The sequence below is a fragment of the Physella acuta genome, unplaced genomic scaffold (assembly GCF_028476545.2).
Source record: "Physella acuta isolate Inbredline_101_S28 unplaced genomic scaffold, ASM2847654v3 ptg000769l, whole genome shotgun sequence".
Lineage (NCBI taxonomy): Eukaryota > Metazoa > Mollusca > Gastropoda > Physidae > Physella > Physella acuta.
Window position 1 is genome coordinate 641,672 of NW_026732287.1, and position 6,000 is coordinate 647,671.

Genomic DNA, 6,000 nt, shown 5'->3' on the forward strand with positions numbered 1-6,000 from the left:
GCGCCCAAACATTTGTCCATGTCATTGATAATGTGAGCAGGGAGGGGAGGGGAGGGTTTAGGCTGGGATTTCCCGTTCGATATCTTCATGACTGTCCTAGCGTGTTTTGGAGAAAGGCAACAATGTAACAAAAGGCAACGATCTTTTGTTGCGAGTGGAGACAACACACTCCTGAGAACTTGTCTGAAAACGTTTTGTTTGTGCAAGAGATAGAAGCCAGATGAGGTTTTTGTCACGAGGCCAGAATTAAAAAGCGCGGGAAAATCCCAATTTGCAACAGATGCGTGTTTTTTGACAGATCAACATCTGGGGTAGGGGTGAGGGAAGAGGGGGTAGGGATATGGGTCATTTAAATTTTAGATAAAGGTTAAAAATTACTTCAATTAAATTATCCCACGGATTTTAAAGAACTTTTCAAACAAATTTGAACAAATAAAAATTCTCAAATTGCAAATTAATCTCAAACATATCTACTGTACTCTGTTTACCAAAATTATAAAGCAGACACAAAATTAATGGAAGCGTCCTGACAGACGTGAGCAGGTTTTGTGGCGGGAGTTGTCGAACCTGATTGTCGCTTAACCCGAATATTGACTACAGTAAATAGCGCATTAACGTCAGTGACGTCATTCAACTGTTGACATTTACTGCGAGTCGCGTGATTGAACAGCCCGGGGGTGACCTGATGGACCCAGCCATTATTCCCCATCAATGAAGCATTGATTTGAGGCGTAGGTTGGAGTCAGCAAGTGTGAAGCGATGATTGCTCATGGCGTCCTGTACGTACGCAACTCTCTGCCCAGCTCAGTTTCTTGTGTACCACGTGACCAGGCAGGTTTGAAATTGTTGTTTACACATGAGCTGATGACGTGTGGGACAAGGGGAGGTGACTGATGTGTTTGTTGATCAAGTTATCGTTCTTGTTATTGGCTACACTAAAGCACAAACAAACTTTACAGACGGTACTTTAAAGTCGATGCTAAACTAATGATACTACTTTAGCGTGGATGGTAAACTAATGATACTACTTTAGCGTGGATGGTAAACTACTGGCGGTACTTTAGCTGGATAGTAAACTTTTGACAGTACTTTAGCTGGATAGTAAACTTTTGACAGTACTTTAGCTGGATAGTAAACTTTTGACAGTACTTTAGCGTGTATATGAAATCAAATGACAGTACTTGGCTGGTACCAAAGTATGAAATTACAAGCCATGGTGTCAGGTACCAACAGACTTCTACCCGAGAAGTTCCAGATTGTTCTACAATCAAGACGGAACTCGCCCAATTAGCTCACCATGTTTTGTAAGTCTGTGTCGTGGGTAATCCCAATCTACGTGACTTACTGCAACATATAATTATTTGAAGTTACCTATATTTTTATAACGGAAGTTCAAAATCACCCTAACCCACCAAGAAAATTTATAAGATAAAACACTTTTAGAATTTTCTGGAAAACAAAAGAGCCTTTGACTGATGATTGGCTAAAGTACAAGCCTTAAAAGTGCTGATTAATTTATCTCGTCCTATAACTAGTCTCATCAATCTTGACTTGATTGGTTTCAAATTAAGTTTTTTTGTCTTATAAATTTCCGAGGCTTTCATCAAACCTTCAAGAAGTTTTATGTAGGCCAGAGGTCATTTGTGTGTCACTATATTGTGTCACCATGAGGTAATGACGACACTAAAAGGTGATAGCAACAACAACTACAGCAACCACAACAACAGCGACAAACACAGCTACAACAACAAAAAACCCTAACCCAAGTGCGTACGATGCATGTGTGTTGTAATGTGTTGTTTTATGTTTATGTGTGTTTATTTGTGTGTGTTTGTGTCTGTATGACTTTGTGTGTGTGTGTGTGTTTGTGTTTTTGAGTGTGGGTCTTTATGTGTGTTTATATTTGTGTGTGTGTGTCTCCAATAAACCCCATCTTGCAGACGTTACCATCAACAGAAAACAGAAACCGGAAATGACGATTGATTTTGTCGGTTAAATCTGTGGCGACGATGCCAGGATCAAACAGAAGCATGTACACGTCATCAACACTGACCTCTGGCTGCGTGAGTCTGGCACCACTGGGGGCACGTGCATCGGTTTCCTGGAGGGACGGGAAGCTAACCCTGGTGAAAGACTTGGGGAATCAGCTCAAGGTGTTTACAGGACCCCCCCCCCCCAACTCGTGTTTGGTGCCACTTCTTTGTGTCGTCATATTCTAGGGTCGGTGGGTGCCTACAAATCACACGTACGAGTTGGTAGAAACTAGATCACAAGCAACAAACACTCGAACACGCATACACGCACAATCACACACACACACACGCACAATCACACACACATCATAAACGGAGAACATGTAGGAGACTTGAACATTCTGTTTTTGGAGTTATATCCAAGGAAGCACGTGACAACTTGTGGATGTTTGAAACTGACATGTAACTGTAAGATAGGCAGAAGAGCTCCCCCCCCCCCCCCACCCCACCAGCAGAGCAGACGACTCGATTAATATTTCATAGATGGCGCGAAGTTTACATTCGATGTCGCCAGTCTCGTGCGATAATTGACAGAAAATCTTTTGCTAAAAAATTTGTTTTTCTATGAGCAGGAAATTTGTGAGGGTGTTGACGGCTGAGGATGAGCAACGACGGATATTCCAGTGTAAACACATTTATCCGGAAATTTGAAGGCGGATATTCTGGTGTAAACACACGTATTCAAAAAATTTAAAGGCGGATATTTTGATGTAAGATGAGCTAACAGTGCAAGCTAGATGTGCTGTGAGCTAGATGTGCTGTGAGCTAGATGTGCTAAGAGTGTGAGCTAGATGTGCTAAGAGTGTGAGCTAGATGTGCTAAGAGTGTGAGCTAGATGTGCTAAGAGTGTGAGCTAGATGTGCTAAGTGTGTGAGCAAGATGTGCTAAGTGTGTGAGCTAGATGTGCTGTGAGCTAGGTGTGCTAAGAGTGTGAGCTAGATGTGCTAAGAGTGTGAGCTAGATGTGCTAAGAGTGTGAGCTAGATGTGCTAAGAGTGTGAGGTAGATGTGCTAAGAGTGTGAGCTAGATGTGCTGTGAGCTAGATGTGCTAACAGTGCGAGCTAGATGTGCTAAGAGTGTGAGCTAGATGTGCTGTGAGCTAGATGTGCTAAGTGTGTGAGCTAGATGTGCTAATTGTGTGAGCTAGATGTGCTGTGAGCTAGGTGTGCTAAGTGTGTGAGCAAGATGTGCTAATTGTGTGAGCTAGATGTGCTAAGAGTGTGAGCTAGATGTGCTAAGTGTGTGAGCAAGATGTGCTAAGAGTGTGAGCAAGATGTGCTAAGTGTGTGAGCTAGATGTGCTGTGAGCTAGATGTGCTAAGTGTGTGAGCTAGATGTGCTAATTGTGTGAGCTAGATGTGCTAAGAGTGTGAGCTAGATGTGCTAAGTGTGTGAGCAAGATGTGCTAAGTGTGTGAGCTAGATGTGCTAAGAGTGTGAGCTAGATGTGCTAAGTGTGTGAGCTAGATGTGCTAAGTGTGTGAGCTAGATGTGCTGTGAGCTAGATGTGCTAAGTGTGTGAGCTGGATGTGCTAATTGTGTGAGCTAGATGTGCTAATTGTGTGAGCTAGATGTGCTAAGAGTGTGAGCTAGATGTGCTAAAAGTGTGTGAGCTAGATGTGCTAAGAGTGTGAGCTAGATGTGCTAAGAGTGTGAGCTAGATGTGCTAATTGTGTGAGCTAGATGTGCTAAAAGTGTGAGCAAGAAGTGCTAAGAGTGCGAGCTAGATGTACTAAGAGTGTGAGCAAGATGTGCTAAGTGTGTGAGCTAGATGTGTTAAGTGTGTGAGTTAGATGTGCTAACAGTACATTAAGGAAGAGACCAACAAACAATACAAATGTCTATACGCGACGTTCGACAACTCGAGGTCTAATGACATTGACAAAAGCAACCAGAGTCACCGCACCCTGAAGGCGGATGGGATGGCATTCGACTTGTTTACTGAATTCGATCCTTTATCTATTAGATACTGAACCTTTCTAAAGTTCATAACTTGAATATATACATTGGATACCGAACTTGTCTAGAACTTGAATGTGAGAACATCAACAATGTCACTGTGTCCTGGATTTGTGCCATCTATATCGTATGTCAAGATTATATACAGTTAACATTACCTCGTCTTCCGCGCCGCCTTAGTGATACTATGTTACATAGTGATACTACTTTACATTTTCCAAACCTCTTCAGTCTGAGACATTAGAAGGGGGGTGGGGGGGGGGTGTTAAGAGTATGATGTCTTCTTGGGTGGGGGGTGTATATATAGGGTGGGGTGAAGGCGGTTGAAACTACACATGTGAGTACATGTGTGGAAATGTGGCCGTCAAAACAAGATTCGAACACTTTGTTGCTCTAACAGCATTTTACTCAAGTTGTGTCACTTTAGTGTGAGTTTAAAGGCTAACAGAGATTATAGACAGTCAATTATATAATTCTTGACCCTTAGTGGAAAGATTAAATAGAACACAATAGATCCGTCTGTCTTTATGTCTATCCATATGGCAATAGGTCTGTTTGTCTGTCCGTCTGCTTGTCTACTCGACAGTTTGTCCGTCCGTCTCTTTGTCTGTTTGTTTGTCCGTCTTTCCGCCTCGTCTTGAAAAGATCAGCAAAACTTGATATGTTTATAACAGTAGAGAAATGATTATCGTTTAGAGTTCCTGCTTGAATTTAAATGTCAGCAGCGTTGTTTGGTGTGTGGGGTGTGGTGTGTGGAGTGTCGTGTTTGGTGTATGGGTGTCGTGTTTTGTGTGTGGGGTGTCGTGTTTGGTGTATGGGTGTCGTATTTGGTGTTGTTTGGAGTGTCGTGTTTGGTGTTGTGTGGGGTGTCGTGTTTGGTGTGTGGGGTGTCGTGTTTGGTGTGTGGGTTGAGGTATGAGGTGTATACTAATTTCAGGTAATCAACTTGGAGATAATTAAAATGGCACGAATTGTTTTTATAGCTTTGATATCCATTTACAATTTTATTTCTAGAAAATCTAATTACTCACAAGCTGAAAACCAAAAAATAGTGACAAAAACGTTATTATAACAAGTGTGTACATGCTTTGAGAAAATAAAAATAAGCAGAAGTAATATTTAGGTGTAATAGTAAAAATTAAATTAAGTAAAGTTTTTACTCACACAAATTATTGGGAAGATTTCGAAAGTGAACACACATCTCCCCAACACAAATCTCCCAAAATCAAATCTCCCCAATACAAATCTCCCCAATGTAAATCTCCCCAATACAAATCTACCCAACACAAATCTACCCAACACAAATCTACCCAACACAAATCTACCCAACACAAATCTACCCAACACAAATCTACCCAACACAAATCTACCCAACACAAATCTACCCAACACAAATCTCCCCAACACAAATCTACCCAACACAAATCTCCCCAACACAAATCTACCCAACACAAATCTACCCAACAAAAATCTCCCCAATATAAATCTCCCAACAAAAATCCTAGACCTTGTAGACGTGGTTGCACTGACCCCGAAACTGTGTTAACGTACCAACATTTGTGTGAGGGGAGGGTACATTTGTCAGAGGGAGACAAAGTTAGATAAAGATAAATGGAGAAGTATATAAGTTGTGTCTTAAAGCTGTGTGAGAGATGTGTGAGAGATGTGTGAGAGATGTGTGAGAGGGCGTGAGAGGGTGTGAGCTATACCACAGGTCACCAAACATCGACGAGTATTAGAACGTTAGGTATTCGCGTTGTTCTAAGTCTTGAATTCCCCATCAATCCCCTGGGTAAGTCGGTCTAGCAGGAGAGACAGACTTGTCAGCAATGGACAGTTAACTGCTGTAATAAATCTGTTTATAACTGGACGGTCTTCACGCTTGGATGTCGTCTGGCATACAGAGCAGACGATAGACGGACGTGAAGACCGCGGGTAAATGTGACGGCTGCTTTAGCAGACGAACTTTGTAAAGTAACGTAAAGTCTAACCAATTACCGCATTCAGAGA